Source organism: Varroa destructor, unplaced genomic scaffold (genome assembly GCF_002443255.2).
Source record: "Varroa destructor unplaced genomic scaffold, Vdes_3.0 BEIS01000006.1, whole genome shotgun sequence".
In the NCBI taxonomy this organism is placed as follows: Eukaryota; Metazoa; Arthropoda; class Arachnida; order Mesostigmata; family Varroidae; genus Varroa; species Varroa destructor.
This window is the reverse complement of record NW_019211459.1, coordinates 22,213,149-22,235,291: the sequence shown is the minus strand read 5'-3', so window position 1 is coordinate 22,235,291 and position 22,143 is coordinate 22,213,149. Positions and strand designations below refer to the sequence as shown.

At 43.4% G+C, this 22,143-nt stretch overlaps 1 protein-coding gene and 1 long non-coding RNA gene across 4 annotated transcripts in view; one reads left to right on the top strand and one right to left on the bottom strand.

Annotated features, from left to right (window-relative positions):
- Camta (Calmodulin-binding transcription activator) overlaps positions 1-22,143 on the bottom strand; it is a 223,923-nt gene that overhangs the window by 67,200 nt on the left and 134,580 nt on the right. The window lies entirely within an intron of this gene.
- Positions 11,181-13,554, top strand: LOC147754992 (uncharacterized). Its single transcript, XR_015329781.1, has 2 exons — positions 11,181-11,783; positions 13,187-13,554. It is a non-coding gene; the product is annotated as an uncharacterized LOC147754992 (long non-coding RNA).

Genomic DNA, 22,143 nt, shown 5'->3' with positions numbered 1-22,143 from the left:
AGTACAAGCGTCCAGCCTACAACCACGAGGTTGCTACTCACTATTGCTGCTGTTGGGCTGTTGGCCAGCTTACCTCTCGTTCCTTGCCTTCCACCACGGTACATAGGACTGAAGCAGTCGTTTCAGGAGCAGACACGCAACTAAGGCTTAAACTCTTGCACATATAATCTCAATTGCGTACACATATATAAGGGCCTATGACACACAGACCGACTCCCATACAGACGTAACGATGGCATTCTCTGAGTAACAACTGAGCCACGGCTTTCTATTATACAACTAGCTGCGAAGTGGAAAAACAGCCGGGAACCAACGGAAAAGCTGAGTTTACGGTTACAATGTGGTGTTTTAACAGCAAAAAATGGCGACGCATTATGTTCATGCAAAAAGCATGATCCGGAACGGGGAAGGAACAACACAACCCAATACCTTGGTCATTCCTATGTTAGCTCCTATTTAGCTTAGTTTATAACCCTAGCCAACAGAAGCTGGCCTAATGTGACAAGCAAAGTGTAATGTTGGCATCTGACGGGAGAAAAGACTCGAATCGCTATGTGCTGCATCATGCTATACTGGTCCTCCACCACTCAACTAACAACTGGAGGCCGAGAAAAATTCATGATGCCAAGGGCTTATAGTGTTTTTTTTCGAGGTTCCGTGGCTTCCCGTGGCCGACCAGGAGCATCGGTGAAGCCTTCCATTCCAGTATACCGTATCTTGCACATCCAGGAAAAGCCAAAGGGCTTTAGTCGATGCTGATGATGATGACCGAAGTGTCTTTTCCGTCTGATGGGGGCAAAAACAGCTAACTAGCTGTAGTAACAGCAGTTCTTCTCTGTCTGAGGCTGTCAGCATCAAATTTGAAGAAATGCATCTGTGTAGACCGGCCTGATAGAGAATCTGTTTTCTTTCAGAAGAGAAACAGGAACAAGTCGTCTGGACTTATGTCACACCAACGTTGTCAAAAAAAAGGCGGTCCTCTCCAAGTGCACCCACGAACTTTGCGGACTGAAATTACCCCTTTATCGCTTAAAATTATTTTAAATTGCGGCAGGTCGACGATCGTTATGTACCTCTGCGCATGCTGCTGTTGATGTCTAATTCGTCTTGTCTGGCCTCTACAAAGCGTTAGCGGCACAAGGGCTATACTTTGGTTAAAAATGACGATAGTAAGCGATTGAACCAACTCCCAATGCACTCTTCTCTACGGTTGCTAACGGAGCAGCGGCATCACCAATGGAAACAGTTCCCTTGTCCTTTAACGTTTATATCCTAAAAATAGGGAGCCGCTGTTAGCAGGCCAGACGATGGCTGGTTTCGCCCATCATTGTTTGCACATCAAATATCGACGCTTTTTACTTGATAGTATAGGTGTGGCGGCAGATGCTGCGACAACGCACACGACGGCTGCGCGAAAATCATCAGAGAGCGAGCTCTCATTCCCGTCTCTAAAATCGTGTCAGCTTATATGGGACGCCCTTTCTAGGACCTCAGATGCCCTGACTCTTGTTGCCACCAATTTAGTTTTGTCTGAAAGGCTGGGGGAGTCATTTTTTTGTCAATAGGCAGTCTCTACCGGAGGAAGCTAAAGGATCTAGAGGAGCAAGCACCAGACGTAAGAACGAGTTTTTGATTGCCCTGGCTGCTTCTTGCTGACCTAACGACTCACTAGCCGTTGCAGTTGTTTTGGTCCAAAAAGGCATCACCTCGCCTTGCAGGTTCAATCAACGTTTCCCCTCGATCTCTCTGTGGCTTGAGCGTCGGAATTACAGTAGGGCGTTTGCTTCACCACGGATGCCTCATTTATTTCCTCGCGAAATATCTTCGTGTCATAGACTACTTCGCCTGCTTGTTCATGACTATCAAAATTAGGCCAATAGATACGGAAAGCTATGTCTTCTTTTCGTTTTATTTTTCAATGCTTGCAATAACCGAACGGCAAGGTGATCTTGCGAGAACGGCTGGAGCGGACGTAAGTTGACCGATGCTGTCGTTGCGAGTAAATAAATACTAATTAAGGACGGCTAAAAGGAAACGAGTAGATTCGTTGAACATAGTTTACCATCTGACTTCAGTTCGAGTGATCAGGACATTTGTAGAAAAAAAGATGTACCTCTATTTCGAGCAATTATATAGAATGTATGTGCATATATGTGTGAAAGAATAATAGCAACAACAAGACGACAAAAGAAACAAAGTCAATATCGCTATTTTCATGCGATAGCAGTTTATGGTGACGGTTGACAACAAAGCAGTAAATCGTACTTTTAAAACTCCACGGAACCTGCTATCACTAAATTGGTGGTTTGTCTCCTCATCTGGTTTGGTCGCTCAGACAAAATGAGTAAATCGGACGGCACGTAACCACCCCTGCGCCTTAGTCGTCTGTCCGTAGGAAAATTGCAGAGCTTCTAAAATTGCGCACCACACTGTCTGGTCAAAAACAAATTCTAGACACACGAGGTACTGGTTGTTTTTTTGAACATGCTTGACCCATTGATCGACGAAACTCAGCCTCATCAAAGTAACAGATCTATGGCATTTAGGATTAAACACGCGCTAGTAGCGCAAAGCAGACACTTTGCTATTTAATACAAGTCTATTTGAGGAATAACCGCAAAGCGTTCGTTCGTAGCTACTAATCAAGGGCATAGACGTTTAAAATAGAGGGAATATCTGGCGAAATTATACTCTGGGCGAGACACCGTCAGAATAATTAAATGCTAATGCAAAGTATTAAACGTTTCGTGTTAGTGCCTTATAACTGTGCATCGTCTACAGGTTTATAGGAATTGTAAACTTTATGTTTATAAGCAAAACTTAATGTTTATTAACAGCTCGGTTTATAGCTCGGAGCGCACCCCTAATCTATTGCAATTTATATAAAATGTATAATAAAGTACAGAATACGGGAGTACCCATCCAGCTTCGTTAAATGCTACTAACGCTATTAGCAATCACCAATAAGAGTAATATAGATAAAAATTAACTAACATGGAAGTCCAAACTACCAACACGATACGCGTACACATGCAACCGGCCGGCCGACGTGTATTTGTCAAACACATTGGTTCTCACACATTCACACAAAGGTGCACGCATGCCCACCAGTCGAAGCTAAACATAAGCCATTCCTCAAGTTCCGTAAAGGGGGCTTACGTACGTATCTAGACGTGCGATTTTTCCACCAGCTACTGCTGCCTTAGCTGCTGCTGTCTGCTTCCGTTCGGAGATATCTCAGCTTCTCTCTCCCTCGCCGCTGTGTTCTATGATTCTGCGTTTGCTTTCTCGGTTTGCCTCACTTCGACCTTCGTAGTCGACCAGTAATAGCTTCGAACTTGGTTTCCTCCGTTCTTCCGCCTATTTGTCCGCCCATGCGTCGTGTTCTCCCTGCTATATTCTTCAGTCAGAGGGGTTTCGCTATAACTCCACTCGTACCGATTTTCCCCTCATGGCTACAAAGCAATCGATTCGCTTACATTTGACGCGCGAGCCCCTGCTCTCGCCCTCTTCACTATTCGGGCTGATGTATAAATGAAGATCAGTTCGTACAAACTAGCTTGCTAACCACTGACAATTGCTGCTAGTGCTATAGGAAAAATCAGCTTAAAAATGTGAACAGGGGGTCCGTCTAAACTGGACAAAGCGGAACGCTGCTGTCGGAGAGGCACTCTTTCAATTACTGATCCGATACTTCAATGTAGAATTATGAGTAATCCCTCATCGCTAACAGCAGAAGCGCTGGTGAGTCCCATTCCTGTACTTGCCTTTGCTGTCCATCCAATGCAGCGATAGGACGAACGTACGCTTCTTTATTCAGTATGACAGGGGCTAGCTGGTTAGCCTCTGGGTTACTAAAATCTGTGAATCAACCACTGAGAGCTCGATATTCCATTGGAGCGGACGGTTTCCTCTGCCCTCAGCATTTGTCAGAAAAAGTTCCGTTCTGAGACCTGCCAGCTTTTTCGCGTTACGGAAGAAAGCGAAATCCCAACGGAACCTGACAAGGGATTGTGGGATAACTCACAACTTCGTGGTAACGAAGGTTTCATTCTATAACCCAATGGAACGGAGGCCTATCTCACTCAGATAACGTTGGATTTGATGGTAACGGAAATGACATGGTCCTATTGATAATAACGATGCTAATAATGATAATACTTCGATGAAGCTTGCGGGAACGCCACAAAATCCATTGGAATATTCGTAAGTAACGAACCAATATGGCATGATATTCACATTGGTTCTCACGTGTAATGAGAACACTGGTAGATTCAAAATAGAGTCAACCTATTTAGAAACACTTAAACCTATTACTGTATATTGGTACTCGTATATATGAGATGATGATATCCATTTAGCAGTGTTGGCTGATTTACTGGCTGTTTGAACCGTGGCTGTGGTTTTACTGTGGTTTCGATACGCGTAAAAAAAATGGCTAAATGTATCTTCGTATCATCCGTCCTGCATGGTCGACCCAGCTAGAGCCAATACTTTAGAAGTTATAAAAATAAGGTAACGTGCGAAGTAGGCTGAAATATCACACTGATGTTCACTGGAATTACAGGTTGACTTATAACTGCTCTATAAACAAGCCCAGAGCACTGCTACATGACAATTGGACACCCCTGAAATAATGAGTTGACACTACCGAAGAACTATAGCAGAATTAAACGTCCTTCCAAGTGTCCAGGAATCACAAATGTAAAGTTAAGTAAAAAAGAAGATTCAAACAAAATCATTTTCCAAACGTTAGAGATTATGACACGCCGCCGATTGGCCGCATGGGTGCGTTAGTAATCCGATTAACAAAAGAAAATGCAAAGATAGACAAACTGCATATAACTGAATTAAAGCTCGAGAATTAGAGTTTTATTCCAGCACCACATACACCAAACAAATGGCTTTCATCTATAAACGATATTGAATAACGCACAAGAGAGAAGTGAGAGATTTACAGGGATGAAGGCGATTCTTCTGCAGACAGATTCAGCAAGTCTCGAAACCACACCATTCCATAGAGAAGATAAAAAAGAAAACGTGTTCAGAGTTGATTGAGGACTCCTGCAAACTTGACTAGCGCAGGCTGAGCTAAAGCAGGAATAGTTAGCTCTACGAAGTCGCCATGAGAGTCGCTGACATGAGGCTTTTAATACCCCGTTCGTGTCGATCCGTTACATCGTCTGTCACATCTTTTTGCTCGTGTTCTCTTCCAGTTTGCTATTGGAGCGCCTTATCTACGTCCCCGGTTAGTCTATATGAGGCTTTTTAAGCGAATATTTGTAGCACTGCCCTGACCATGTACGGCTATCGGGACTGTCTAGCCGTCCACTGCCGTTACATCGATTTCCCTACCCCTAACCAAACAGCTGTACCGGCAGGACCAGCAGCATACCAAACGCGCAGACAAGTTCCTCTTCCCGAGGTTTGCTCTTGGCTTTCGTCCGCACAGATGAAGACAAATGGAGCGCTGGAACTGTCCTCTTTGCCGTTGCTTTTCTAATAGTACAAGGAGGGCAAAACACCGAAAGCGCGAGAATACCAGGCTGAAGTCGCAGCTAAGCCGCTGTAGAGCGCTGATTTGAACGCTGGCTTAGAAAAGTACTGGTCAGAATCAGAGAGCTTGCTGCTCGTGGAATGACAATGAGCGAAACTCCCGAACGAGATGGAGACGTAGAAAACGCGGCTTGGAATAGCAGTGTCACTTGTAGACTCCTGCCGGAAACCAGACAGCAAACTATGGCTGCTGAGCGCCATGTGACCCCATGATACAGACCCCCTCACACGCTATCCCCAGCCACGCCGGCGTCCGTATATGTATGTGTTTACGGGCGTGTATCAGCTTCCACGTGCTATCCTACCAATCTTTGTTGACGCACGTACTACTATATGGACGCGCGTAGTGCAGCCTTTACTCTTTTCTTTTTCTCTCTCTTTCACAGACTTACTCATTTTGCTATAATTTTCCTATCCTTTGTTCTTCGATTTCGTTTTGGCCCGCCGCATCGCGTTCTCTACCGAGTATCCATATAGGGCAGCGGTCCACTCATACTAGAGCAATGTTCTATGCTGTTTCATAGCAGCAATACACATGTTGGGGTGAACCACCACGACCTACACAAAAAGGGGCTGTTGTGTAGGATTTGTGGTTGGATAAGGAAGAAACAGGGTACTGATTTTTCAGAACGAGACCGCAGCGGCACTGTTGTGTTTCTATTCAGCTTTAGGGTCTACGCCTCATCGCGGAAATGTTATGACTATATCAGGCACATAAATGGGAAAGATGGAGACTCATAACTGTCGCAGAGACGGAAGAAGGAGGTGTTGGGCGTAGAAAAGGCAAAACCTAATTCCGTCTGATCGCCACCGACTGCACTCGTTGAGTGGAAATTACAGTGGAGAGCAGTGACAAGGGCTAAGTACAGGAAGATGGCTAACAGTTTATAGGACAGTGAAATGGAGTATGTGCTATATAGATGTTCAATGGAATTAACTCGAAAATATCTTTATTTACATGAGCCATGTGGCATATAAAACACGCATTGTGTAGCGTATGTTTCGTATAATTAACTAAGAAGAAGAAGGAAAGCAAATATGCCACGTCTGTGGAATGACTTGCAGATCTTTGTATAACGACACATCCCATTACGAGGGCTGTCATGCTCAATACCATCCTAATATTCTGGGCTCAATTCACTGAGTTCAACCGATTAGATACGATCAGTTATTGCCGTTAGACAATATCTTAGTCTATCTACTGTATCTGATATTTAGCATTCGCTATTTAATACGGCAACGCTTATATATGTAGGATTTTTTTACATACTTGCAAGTCTGTTAAATCGTCTTTGCGATCCCGGGGAGTAACCAAATAATTTCCAACGCCTGTGGCAAATAGAGCTGAAGTTCGCCTTTACCAGCACATTTCCATCTGTATATGCGTCTATAGTTCAAATCAAGATATCCCGTAACCTGCCTATCCAACTACCTAGTTTATTCGAAGGAAAGTACATTGTACGCTTGAGATCGTATGTGTGTATGTGTGCATAAAGAGGGCCTGAATTTTTTAGGCTTTTTGAAGTACTATGCAAGGCACTACGCACCCCTAACCCAACCTGATTCAACTAAAATATATAGAACCCACGCCGCCTCCGTCGCTGTCACTGCTAACGAATATCTCCTCAATTTTCAAATCGGATTTCACGCGTTTCGCGCTGCTAACGTCACGGAAAAAGCGTTTCCAGGCAGTCGACAAAGTAGTAGCGATGGCGCCTTAGATTTAGAACGAAAGATAGCAAAGACGAGGGGAACGGACGTCTAGGTGGAATTAGCTACGCTAGCAACGATGCCGTCTAACTGTACTGCGGCACAGCTGGCCAGCAAGGGGGTGAAAGCAGACTTTTAAAGAGACATCACACCGATAGCCGAGGAGAGTAAGTAGGATTTTCTTTGAAACAGGAAAAAATCCTACTTGACGATGCGTCTTTCTCTCCTCTTTTCTCGTAGACGTTAGCTTTTTAGTGGCGAATACCATTATCGTGTACGAATATAATGAAGAAGTGCAAATGAAAATTTAGTGTGAAGTTTATTAAAAAGGCACTACCCATCAGAATAGTTTGGCACATTTTATAAACCCGTGTCAACGTTAGTATTGAAGTAATAATCAAGTGCTTTTAGGAGGGGCAGAGATGAGTTTTATGTTGGTAACACCGCCTTTTTGTCAACTATGCAAACAGCTTGCTTATACATTAATTTGTACCATGTCATAGTTGGTTCACAAGTTCCCAGTGATGCTCCGCAAAGACAGTATTAACGAAAATACTTTAAGCGTGCGGTTTTAGTATGGGTGATTTCCTTGATAGGTTTGACTATTTCCGGGTATCCTTCCTGACTCGGCCGGGTCTGGCTGTGAGAAGCAGACAGTAAGTCGAAAATAGCTATCCGTTAAACGAAAGAACGATCGGACGTCTTGAGTTGCTAGACGCGTCAGATAGCCAAGATAAGAGTAGCTGTCGTATCGGTGTGACACTCAATGCGATACTTCAGTTCTTAGTGAAAATTTCTCGAACGTAAGTGAAAGCGTGTAAGCATCACTCGTTCACTTTCATTACGTGTGAAAAAGTCAGACAACCTTTTTGTGCACTGCTGCTTACGACTACCCCAAAGACACGCAAGAGACTTCGCATTGGCACGTATAAGGTAACGGGTTGTATAAAAGAAGAGCAATGTTCAAACTTCGATTCGAAGATCAGCTGAATGAGAAGATGCAAACAATTTTGGCCGGCTCGAGATTACTGTTAGGTCAATTCAATTTCAAATGTACTCTCCTCACGACGTTGATGAGCAAGTAACTTCAAGTTACTGCCTCAATACTCAGAATAGCCAATATTAAGTAGCTCTTCATAACCAGTGAAGTTGAAGAGGCTTAATACGGGAATACATGAACGAGTAGAAATAGCTAAAAATAACAACTATCATAGTGACAGTAACAGAAATGACAGTATAAACAGGAAGGGTCGACTAAAACTAGGTAAGCTGTTTAAGGCCGGGATCCAGCTGAGATTAAGAGGCTTGAGGCAAGATTAGCCGATACAGAGACGTGAACCATTGTTAAATAACATAAAGACGGTAATCATTGTGTAACTGGTTTGCTCAGGATATAAAAAATGGCGCAATCACTCGGATTAATACTGCTAGTCCCGTAATTCCCACTTCCGTCTGTAAGTGCCTCTAACGACCTCGAGGTTCATTCATAATGACCGCTTAAGCTCACTGTTCATCCCTGGCTATCGTTGTTGCTATATCAGCGCTCGTGCCTTTTGAACTTTTAGCTGACGCTATAATCCCTAATTCGTCAACAGTTTTGGTTCAACACGGATATCATCAATTGGGCAATTATGCGAGAAAAAAGAACATTTTTTAGCAATTGCCGAACGGGCCTGAATCGTTTCATAAGGCTAAGTTAGGCGGGCGACATCCGTCGTTTCATAAAAATGTGATTCCATCGAATGTTTATCGACGAATATAGATTTCATTCCAGCCACCGTCGTTATCATCTTCTGTCACTATCATAAAATCGATTTATCTATTTATGTACATCCAGTGTTTTTATAATTCGATTTCCCACAATATCTACATAAATCCAGTCCTTTCCGAGCGAACTATGTACTTCGCTTGAGTCAAACCCTACTCCACTCAGGTGGAAGATACCCGTCTACTCGCACAATCTGGTAGTACAATGATTACCAAAATAATTAAGCTCTTAATAGCGGCCATTAACGTTAGCAGAACCCTGCTTGGTGGCCTAGGAACGTGCTCTGACCACGTTTATCTGTCGAATGACTTTCAGATGACTAATCTTAACACTTTGCTAAGAACTGAAGCTGGTAGAAATCTCTATGCCAGTGTAGGACGTAGCCACTTGTCGTCCTCTTCTATGCACAGGTCAAATCATGTCGGGTTGTTCGCCGTTAGTGGAAGCCAATCTGATAAAGGCGTCAACTATGTAACGTCCAACCACCCGCGGAAGCAGCCGACACTACCAACAGAACACTCACTGTCCCCTTCTCAATAACATAGCTAACACTGCTCTTTCAACTCATACAATATGATTGTAAGCCCGAGGGCCCATTAGACACCTGTCGAAAGGCAATCCCTGAGCAGAAAACCGCGAGACTTCATCGGTGAATGCGTTTATAGGAGTTCTTGCAAGTTCAAGGAAACTGATGGCCTGATAGATTACTTTGGCAGGCGGGTCTGCATGGCGCTACATACTGAATTCCAGATGATATGACTTGCGGTTCTCCGCGGATGTCGACCGAGCTGTAAGTGATTCGAGCAGAAAGAAAAGGAAGCTCACATAGCTGCTCAATCTAAAAATTGTTCCCATAGATATTGTCTGCTGATTTTTCTATAACAGTCCCTCGTACCGCTGTGCAACACTACCCAAAGCACCCACCAGAGATGGAGCTCTGTAGAGCTTACTCGAGTTACCAGATCGCAGCTTGGCGCTGCTGTGGAAAAGGTAGAGACGCAGGTATTCGTAGGTGAAGGGAACGCGCGAGGGACAAAGAGCACTTGTACGGAAACCCTTATGCTGGATAGTACGGACGTCTGCTTTATGTGGGTTCATATGCTGTGCCGCACTTTGTTCGCAAACATCTATGTAAACGAGACTAGTCAGAAGCAACCTTGAAGAGGTACAAGCTCGTACCAACGAGACTAGGCAACCACACCTTTCGAATGCATTTTCAAGTATAACTGACGAACAGTTTTGAAGCTGAGGGCGGTGCATGCACCTCTTGACCTCATAGGGTCGCAAAGTCCATTGAGAACTCGCCATTGGAACGAATAAGGACGGACGGCGACTTTTATAAATAAGGTGAATAAATTGTGCATAACTAGGCATCGCACTGGAAGTTAGTTCAATTGACAATCTACTGGAATATCAGCGAAAATAAATATGTACACCACGGTAAGGCTCCGTGTCTCAAGTTCCTAACTCACTTCACGATCCAGGCAACATCACATGGACTGGTAACTTGGCTCCTAGCCACGTAGCATACATACCATGCAGAACCCTTCTGATATAATTTGGCACTGATTTATCGTCAACACTCTTTTAACAGGTGTATTTACAATCTTGATTTTCTGTAAAGTGAAGCAAACTTCATGAAGGGAAGTTTACATAATTTTTTCTTATAACACCCCTCTTCATCAGATCGCTTACACGGTGTCGCCGATGATATGGGAAAAAGGTAAAGTACTATGACAAAACTGGTAGAGAGGCTTGTCAAAAAGTTTCAGAAAGATGCTATCTGTCTGTGCCCAATTTTAAAAGAACAGAACGACGGATAGCTAAGTTAACTGGAGCAGGAACAAAGTTCGAATAGAACTGACCTTATTTTCCGAAGTTATCCTCCGAACTGATCTAATGTCCGATTGACACTTTTTTGTCACCGTGTTAACGATCTGATCGCCGTACGCTAGAATGGACAGTCAATTGGTCAGTCGGTCGGCCAACCAGCAAGATCTCCGTTGGCAAAGCCCATATCGGACCCCTAGAGGGCATTTTCTCGAGAAAGCAGAGGCTTAGCAAACGAATCAAGATTGTTAACGAATGTTCAACGCTTCCATGTCCCTATTTCGCTATGTTCACATCCACCTTTCTACTCGATCGTTCGAAACCCCTAACAGGAAATGCTTACCTTTACTTAGCCTTAGACCAGTTCTCCTCCCCCGTTCTCCACAAAGAAATCTAGCTTCAGTCTCGCTCAGCGGATTTAGCTTTTGCGATCCACTCGACGCTCACTACAACAAATCTTATTACTATTACTATGACGAAGACTACTATGACAAAAAATACCATTGGCACAGCCCGCCTATTCAACAGACGATATAGAGGATACTCATGTCGCCGTTTGCTGTTTGGGCAGACGTATCGGAAAACCGTTAACTAAACAGCGACGCCAGGCACGATAAAAGTGGCAAGGTGGGTTCGGTTACACCGTGTTCGCCTGAAAGACAGAAGAGCAACAGGCAGAAAAATAGGACGTCGAAAGCACAATTGAAAAGGGGACGCAAAGACAGAATTATGCCGTTTCATCTCAGCCGGTCTCGTGTTGGTGTTACCGAGGGGGCGGCTGACTGTTACACGGACAAAGGTATTTGCTTAGCGGTCGAGAAACACCTGATCAACGACATAGCGACCTTTGCTTATTTCACACGGGATGCCGACGTAGATGTCAACCCGTACCATCATAGAGGAACTATGTTCATCTCGAGTAAGTAACATGGCAAAACAGGTGTCGTCGTGTTGATCACCTGTGATTAATAACAGTCATTTGCGATGTGCTACATATACTGTACACATGTACATATTTAATACGCGCACTGCCATAAACGCACACGACTCTGGAGCGGTTAAATTGCCTGAACATTCAAACAAGCACATGAGCGTAGTGTGCATGCTTTCGTATGCCGTACTCCTCGCTGCAAATGTAGGGCACGAAAAAAGCAGCACTGGCCACAACAATGGCCGAGAAAGGAGAAAAGTGCTACAAAAAGGAAAAGGTAAAGGTAAAGGCGCAAAAGTGCCGGTAACCACTCCACAAAGTGTTTACAGACGTGCAAATTGGAAATATTGCAAGTGGAAGATGCTGCTTAAGAATGATAGAGTTGACAACGGCGTCTCCACCTGGTAAGTTAGGCCAACTTCCTGGCATACATTCCTTCGCCGGCTGCATTTTTGGTTTTTCTGATCGTGTTGCTGTCGCTGTTATCGTCGTCGCCATAGTTGTTGTCCCTCTTCATGCTATTCTCGTAGAAACCTAGAAGACCGCTATCATTTTTGACGCCAGAAGTAGTTTTCCTGACAAGCGAGAGCGCGCACCGATTGTTGACCGGCCTATATAATCAAATGTAAGAAAACGTCTCTCTGAACCGTTGTGGGGAGTACTGTGTCCTACGGAAAACCTAGCCAACAAACGAACTGGTCGACCACCCAAACAACGACAAACTTACTGACGTTGTTGTTGTTGTTGCTGCTTCTGCTGACGTTAAAATCGCCGGAAATACTCGACGTCCTTGACCGAATATGAGTCAATCATCGAGCCTTCTTAGAATCGAGACAACCACTCGTCCACCTGATTTCCATGTCCTCTTTCTGTTCAGCCATAAGCGGAGTCGTTAGCAAGTGTTAGGGCAACTAGAAAAAAACAAACACGCTCGGCCTGCCAGGTCACCTTATTCAAATGGATTGCTCAGGCGACTTGATGTGTGAATCTGCGACCTCGTGCTCCAGCCATCTAGCTGTCGTGGACGATTTTTTCGACGTTAATTAGGGCTTGTCGATAAGGCTAAATTATTGCGGTGCAGGGTAGAAGATGGTCACTGCATACAATGCGCCTTGACTTTGTGTTCTGAACCGGCAGAGATAAATATGGCGGGGCAGTTGGCAGTAGTAATTTTAAATGAACGGTAAATCTTTACAGATTGGCTAGGTTATGGTATATGGTATAGAAAAAAGCAGCACTGCTTGTGAGGTGTTATGGTATTTTTGGAAAAACACTGATTTCAAAATACGAGTATGTATAGCTTACGTTCAAATTGTGTAAGACGATTTAATTTCATAAAAGTGTGTTTTAATGTTAATACATAAATACGGGTTAAAGTTTTGGTTTTTCAGCGACTCTTAGTCCGGAATGACTTACGGGTCTCGAGCCCACCGAACCCAGCCACGGAAGCCATGGGGTGCACGGCCGGTTGATCAGCCACTACCATTTAACGGAGACGAACTTCAGTTAGTTGTATCTAGTACCTACAGGGCGTTTGCAAGCGCAAAAGCAGAGGTTATAGATATATATATATATATATATATATATATATATATATATATGGTATACGGACAAAAGAGGATGACGTACAAACAAATGTACACTTTCAATGCTATATGTTTGCCTAGAGACAGTTCAAGCGTGTACCATTTTTCTCCTATTTTCTTTCTCTACGGGTATTTTCTTCATGATCTTGTTTGAATAAAGGCAGCCGCTACCGGTCGTACAAACCATTAAATATGCTTACGTTCATGATTGTAATTTAGAATACTGAAAGAAAATATCTGGTATCATAAAAAATACATCGTGTGGAAAACACATTGAGCCGTGCGAAGGAAAAGCCAGTGCGTTTGTACACGTTTCTGACGGTAGAAATCCTGCTTCGGGGATGTGTCGCGAACGTGGAAAGGCTGGCAGTATCTTTTTTTAAATTTTATGACACTAAATATTAGTTAGAATAGCGAAATCAAGAAGCTTGTTGTCGAAATCATGTAATCGTCGAGTTGGTTGTGTGCATTTAAGTGTGCAGGCAAAATTATTCTAATGATCTACGTCTCCGACCGATTCTAGATATATGTGCTCGCATTATAGCAGTTCCTGTAATGGTGACGATACGATATGCATACATACGTAGCTGGGTTTGTGTGTCATTGTAAGATATTATAACTTAGCTAGCTGTAAAGTTCGCGTGTTTCTCTACTTTCAAAGGTCCTAGTTTGCAGGACATCTCGTTTGCGTTTTGTGCCTGTACCGGTCTTATCATTCGAAATAGACACAGATTTATCGTCTTGCCAATTTGGCTATCTTGTAGCGTTCACAATTGAGCGTGCGTTGTAGGCTGATATTATTTACGTCAATTCTTAGTTCCTTATCAGAATAACAGCATTCGTTTAAGGCCAGTCATTTTGCGCGACTCACCACAGATGTTATTTTTTCTCTTGGCAGCTTTTATCTACAGGGTCAAATCTTCCCCTTGCACACTTTCCGAGGCTTCTCTTTGCCCTATTGCCACCTTAGCTTAACCGCCTTTTGTGCATATTCGTGACAGGTAAGTTAGTCCAGGGCTGAGAATGAGATTAGATTAGAAATGTATTTAGTTCTATTATCAGGATGAACATCCCAGACACATAGGATACATACCCGATTACTGCGTTTTTGAAACAAACGCTAATATCGCCGATACCTCTCCAGCGTCCTTTTTGCGTCGTTTATCAATAAGAGTAAACTGTCTGGCGATATGGATAAACGGCGCAAACTACACGCGGCTATAGATATTCTTGGAGAACTGCTTGTTAAGGATCAGGCTTTTTCAATTAGAAGGAAAAATGGAGCAAGACAATATCTAAGTCGGATATCTCGCACTATTCTCTGTGCTCACTGGAAAGAGACGCAACATCTATACTATCATTTTACATTATCACTGATAGATGACTGCGTTCATGAAATCAGAACAAATGTTTGCCAGGCGATGCAGACCGATGCTAGGACTAAGTTCGTTCCTTTCCGCTATTGCCTCGGGATAGTGGTTCGACCTGTGGATATTACAATGAAAGCTACAAGTTTTTGTCCAATCGTTAGTACCCGCAGGCTATGCTAGAGATAATATCATTGATATTTTCTTCCTGAGCCTGAAGCCTGTGTTTGGTTATTCCACTAACCAGCTATCCCCAAGCTGAAGCTAAGCTTGCTCGGGAAGTCGTGCACAGCTACGATTTCAAGCGGGAAAAAGTGGAGCAACGTTTCCCTTTATGAGAGTTGGCCATTCTTTTTGGTTTTTCCACCTACAATAAAAGAAACTATTAAAAGCGATAGGGCACAATCAGTCTGTTGCCAAGAAAACATGGTGGCTTCTGACTAGCACATGGAAAGCCATAGAGTGATTAGCTCCAATATATACATGACTTCTACAAAGCTGTATAATCTAGAAAACTTTTTTTTTTTTTTTAAAAATCATATTAATAGCACGAGTATAATAAATGTTATACAAACTCTTCCGTGGTCGTTGCTGACCGGTTCAGGGGGCGGAAACGATTTTTCACGTTTTCCCCTTAATTAAAATGGTCAATCGAGAGGATGTCTTAAATAATACACGAGATTAAACTATACATTTGAAAAGCAAGTTACTTTGGCTGTAAGTACCTGACAAAAATAGAAGTTTTCGTTGCACCGCAAACGCTTAGATCAACAAAATTTTGCGTATGTTCAATTTAGAGAGCAATTCGTGTTCTTTAACATATTTACGTACGGATCAATAAACTTTGATTTTCATTAAAACACGCGGCTCTTAATTGACGCCGTTACACGACGGGAGACGAATCTAGGACTAAACATGGCCCTTCGTACACATGCAGTGCTCATTCTCGTATTGTTTTTCTAATTGCCCTAACTGTATTACACTGTTGATCGCGAGAGCTTGCTCTCAATCGTTATCAATTTAAGTACGTAATTTCCACTTAACCCTCATCCCGTTCTGATGGCGCTAAGAAATGACAGTAAAATAGTTAATTAGCTGTTCCAACGTTAACTTGTATAGAACGTCTGTGTGGCTAGATTCTCTAAAATATCTCGTTGCTCGTAGAGGAAAGATTAGAGAGCCCTATATAATTACTCTGGGAGTAGTACGAGCAAACCAGTCTGATTCTTAGCATATATATTATACTTTCGTAGGCGTTTACCCATAGATTATGAAACTAAAAGGTTAGCAAATCGTATAAATGAGGCTCTATGATCGTGTGTGTGCTACAAATAAGAGATAGCAAATATTACTTTGCACACGATTGATGCCATTCGGCCCTACCTTGCGCGTCTACCTCCAACTGGACTAGAAAGTCCTAGGGTTTACTAGTGATACTAGAACAAAACCTTGTGGGAGCTTATCCCTATAATAACTCCATAAAGAACCGGTTCAGACAGAAAGTGCGTCGGTCTAAACATGCTAGATGCTGGTACTAGCGTTTGAAGTCTTTCCGCGCCTGTCGACACCGCGTCTCCATTGCGTGGAAAAAGCTTTCGACGGACGAGAGCTTCTTCTATGCTAATTTAGCTCTTACCAATGGCACAAGTGTTTTCGAAGTTGCACTGCTGTTCTGTCGCCAAGTTCTATTATACGCGACACAACGGTCCATCATTATCTGATAAAATGCTAACTCACTATTGATGATGAGGGTAATCATAATACCAGAGTAGGTTATGAAACCTCGGAGACGTAAGATGGAGACGCTGCGGTTCGTGCTGGACGGCGTGCTTTGTCCGAGACAACGTTTGATGTTAGCACCGGGTGAAGAGTTTGAATCATTTAGATTACGTAAAAGCTAAAGCTTAAAGCCGTACCTTCTAAACTGCGTGTTCAGCAACTCTGCATCTCTACTGCGCTTAATTTCCCTATGGGGACCCCGCTGTCGGGGAACTGGCGAGAGTTAAGGGGTGTTTATCCATTTTACGATTGCTTAATAAGCAGTCAGTGATTGCTGAATTCGATTCTTGTGTGTACTTGGTCATCCGTAAATAAACTGGGTGAGATATAATCAAGCCGGGTCATATGAACCAGATCTACTTTCTTCAGCGTTTTAAATTCAGAGTGAACTTGGCCTTCTAATCCGGATCGGCCGTTTGTTACTCATCGTATCGCTTCATAATCGAACTCGTCTACGAAATCGTACTGTTTCAACGATAAAGTTACGAGTATGCTATCGATGCTGTAGATCAGACGCCCTCTGTCACAAGATATGATTAATGGCTAAATTGTCGGACAACACAAACCCATTATGTTCCTAGAAAGTATTAATTAATGTGATTTCAAAGGTCAACGGCTTTATAACGGTAGATTGTAAAAAAAAACAATCAATAGTAATAACAATATGATATGTTAGAGCGGAAGCATAGTTAACTATGGTCAAACTATCGTCCACGCGAATGTATTGGTATGGTTGCATTGGCCTAAAAAGGTTGGGATTGTTTACGGTCGTGGAGCCTTCTCGAGAAGAAATCGTTCGCTTAGGGTGACAACTTCGCAAACGCGTCTATGTCGACCTAGTTCTAAGATCCCCAAAGGGACATCATTACACAAATGAACCTTTATTGTGTGTAAAGAACTATTTTGAAGCTTGAAAAAACATATAAATTGATACTACTTTGTTTTTCTTCATATTTATGGTATTTTTGTCGGTAAAATCTTTCACTATACGTTATTATATGTGTGATTTGTTTCAGCATACCAAAAGTAAAATAGTCCATGGTAGCCAAACCAGCGAGAAGCTGATGACCTTTAAGAGGTTCCGTAAGCTTAATCTGTCATGAATGGAGTCAGGATTATTCGAAACACGAACATGGTTTCTTCTCACCGAAGAATTATCTCCAATGCCCTTAAATAAATGAAATATCTTATTGAACGGTCTTATTAGGACCTACACATCACACAGCGACCGATTTTCTCTAGAATTACATACGCTGCGTACCCACTATTGAAGTGTAAGTATCCGTTGCGAGAAAGCATGACCCACCATGCTATCACGAAATGGTAATCAAACAATCCATCGTTCACTTTATTCAAGTACGATAAACGATGAGACGACGCGTTCAGGTTAAGGACTAGCGAACCCACAACGATAAGCTGCAATAACCCTTCGCGTCTTCGGAGACACTGATAGTTTAGATAAATAATCTATTGCTGGCTGACCACTCCTAAAGAATAGCAGTCGTCTCTCTACGCTCTCGTAGTCTCAATTTGAAGCGCCACCTTGTATTCTGGTAACATGGGTGCCTTTGCCGTCTATGCTTTCTTCGGTTCTTATAACAATAGGCTCCTCCACAGGCGAGGATAAAATTTGGGCAGATATTGTTAACGGGAACGGAAACAGTAAGGGTCCTCATCCCTTGTTAGCAGGTGCTTCCTTTCAAGAAAACAGCACACACGAACTCACGATTAAGTTGTGTCGTCACTGAACGATTGGCCGACGGTAGTATTCACAAGGTAACACCAGGGGCAGGAGCCAGTTGAAGGCGGCGCTCGAAACTGGGTGAAAACTCGGACCCTTTTGGCCACGAACGAAGACACTGATTAGATGCACTTTTGCACTCAAATCAATATCACAGCGACGGTCGCGTTTTCAAAAGAGAGACGTGAACTCGACATGACTAGGGCATGCTAGTGCGACGATCGTAGTATAAAGCTTCATCATGAATCTGTGTGAGGCCATGCACGCTAGACTCCCCACAGTTCAAAACCGCCCTATCCGTCGTCGTTGTTGTTAGGACGAAAACCGATTAGATGCACCATGCCCAAATTTATGCATCTCCTCAACAAAAACACTTGCATTCTCTAACGAGATTTGAAAAAAGTTGCTCCTTGTGAATGTGTTGTTTGCCCCGACCCGCGACAACTGAAGGGGAATCGTGGAACGGTTGGGACCTCGATCTGCGAAAACCTTCCTAACTGCCTAGGGAAGCTCATAGGGTGTTATCATTTTTTAACGCTTTTTTTGTTCATCATCTTCGTTGTCACTATTAGAATCCAAAAAAGACATACGTGTACAGACGCTGGACATCACTGGCAAACAGGTGTAACCTGTGCATTGTTTGACGGGTAGGAGAAATTTACGGCAGAGGGAAGGTTTACAAAGTAGAAGGATCGATAAAGTAAAGCGAGATATTTTGGGAAATTCGTGTGACCTTTGTTGTTTCACTTCCATTCTACTAAATAATTGTATCTAATGTGTACGCCGGTAAGAAGTGTGTTAAGTTAGCAAAAACAACTCCGTATATAAGCAAACCACCCGGGTACTAGGGTTGCCAAACACTTCAACCAAGCGCAGAATTCAGGCCCTTGGATTCTGTGGTTTTTGTGCGAGTTTTTAAACTACTTTACTAGTAAATGGTATTTAAAAACAACAAGGAAGTAGTCATACACCGTTTCGCCTCTACAATACCCAGTCTGAATAAATGTGCTTACCTACATGTTAGACAAAATACATCCAATGTATTTTATAAAGCACGTGGCCTTATTGCAAAGCAGTAGTTGCGCACGTTTCCTAGATAGTGACAGCAGACCATCTCCCTATATGGAGCTTCTTTCATTATGGATTTGGTTTTCCGTCTCTTCCTCTCAATGGCGTTCAACGCTGCAAGCATGGGGCACGTTTTTCCCATACCAGTGCTCCCGTGCCAGTATCTCTCTCATGGCCGTTACTTCTTTACACATTCGTCAAACATCAATTTCGCTGCGTGTTGTATTGTCTGACTAATTCTCCATACTAAGCTAGCTATATGTATCACAAGTGAAACATCGAACGAACGGTCCCGATTCTTTGTTTATTATTTTTTCTAGTCTCGTCGCTGGGAGCGGCTACACCGCATTGGTCTCGTATAGACGGGAACAACATTGATCATAGTAGAATACAGAAAAGGCCGCGTCTTCGGTTACTTGCAAGCTTTTATATATATATATATATATATATATATATATATATATAAGCTTACTGCTTACACTGTTACAACGAGTATTTGTTGATACTGTAGCCATTCAATTCAATGGTCCTAGACTAAATACGGCGAGAGAGCGGGAAAAGCGACCCTTCTTAATACACAACGCCGTGAATCTCTATAATGCTTGCTCGCTGAGTACGTTTGCACAGCCACGTGTCACTCTCCTATGTCTCGCTCGGTGATCGTCGCCATCGTCTCCTTCGATTCTGGAGGTGCTTCGCATACACTGAAGGGAGTACCGAAAAAGGACCTACCCACCTGTTTCTTTCATCCATATGTTTTCTCCCTTTCGAAAAGAGAGAGAATAACAAAGCGAAGGAGGTAGTAGGCGGAAAAAGGCGAGAGGCCATGCCACTGAAGGAATGAGGTAGCGTCGAAGACTAAGCCCACAAGAGGTCTCCCAGTAAGCGGAAATAAGTTGGTTTGAGAGGACGCTCGAAGGAAAGAGCGGAAGTGACAATATTAACACTTCCGGATGCATAGGCTATGCGTATTCATTTTGTCTTCCCAGCTGTGCTATCTGCTACTGCCACTATTACAATGGTTGCCGATGACAGGCGCGTGCTCGCATTGCTTTCCTTCGCTGGACGTACACATCCTTCTGCAGATGTGAGGCGCATCCCATGTCGCATGCAAATTAGTGACCTGAGGGAGGCTATTGCCCATTCTGAGGCATACCATACCAGTTTTGCGGGAATAGCGCGAGTTCAACAAGGAGGAGAGGAGCGTCTGCGACCTGTTCATACCTAAGCGTCTTTTCACCTCTCGTTTACCCTGCTCAGCAAAACGGAAAGCTCACTTGTCGTTCTTGTTGCTGCGGATAGCGTACTCCAAGTGTGCAGGGTAAAGAAGGGAAGCCTTCGACAATCGCAGGCGTCGTGGGAACGTGTGAAGATAGGGAACATGTGAGCGGACACAAGGTCACAGTTTGGTGACACAACCAGCACGTAGACGAATGTATCAGCAATATGGCCACCTCATGGCCGTAGCTCTCAATAGCTGCAATCCACATAAGGATCTGTACCCGAATCTGCAAGCAATCGTCAAGACGACAAGATCGTCCTTTCAATTAGCTCGCAGCCAGCCGGATTGTTAACCGACAAGCCAGTCGGCGGCTGTGTGGGAGTCGACGCCTGTACAATATTTTTTTTTCTATTCAATCATCGACAAAGAACATTGAAGTATTTGTCGGCATCTGCAAAGCGAACAAAAAAAAAGCTGCAGTAGCGCCATTGTCAAGTCAATGCTTCTTTAGTCGACAAGCGTCTTGCTGCTATTGTCCGCGGGGCAATATCCTTTTCCTAGCTAGATAACTAACTCAAATTGTTATTACTGCTGTTTAATAACATTATGTGTGTCAGCTTGCAGTTAAGAATTCAGTCCACGAGCAGCGGTACGCCTCTCATATGCTAGCACACTTAAACCATAACGGCAATTGTAGGCATCTTGCTTCTAATATCGAACAATACGCCTATCGTTTTTATAATGAAGTATAGGTAGGTATCCAAGTGTGCCGTAAGAACGACATTCTTGACTTAGCGGTTATTGCCGGATAGGGTCTAATAATGAGGAGGCTTTACACATAATACGAGGTTGGCCACTGACGCTAGGTATGGTATTGATGCTTCAAGCAACGTTCACCGCACCACTATTAGAACGGGAGGAAATCGTCGGCGGCGGTAAGGAGGGACTACGATGACCGTTGGCGGGTGCAGTAAAAGAAAGTAGCGCCATGTTACGCCGCTTTGTTACGGGTAAAAATAACAAACCCTATGCGACCTAGTCATTTATGCTGCGGAGGTCGTTTCGCTTCGCTATTTTCAGCCACCGTAAACGGACGATTAAATTGTTCACCTTTATTACACTACAACCAGGTACGTAATTGTAATGGCGTACCGCTGCTCGTGGACTGAATTCTTAACTAATATATAGCGTTGGCCGGCGGTATCTTGAACGGACTGACCTTAACCTAAATCGAAACGACATGTATTCCGCTTTTGATAATTCCAGGATTTTTAGTCCCACCTACTTGACGTATACAGAAGCATTGACCGTTAAGGGAATCTGTGAATGGTGGCGTAACTACGTATGTAAACGCTATACGGTTACTCGTTAGTTCGTGCAAGAGGTCAGGGCGGATGAGACAGGCTATGAAACGATACACTGGCTGAGGGGGCAACCAACGCCCGAATCAGCAACTAACCTTCTGATTTTAACATGAGTAACATTTAAGACTGGCGAACTATGATGCCATAGTTATTGGTACAATATGACATCATAAATATATCGATAAACAAAACGTTAAGATATGGGAGCATTATTTTTTTTG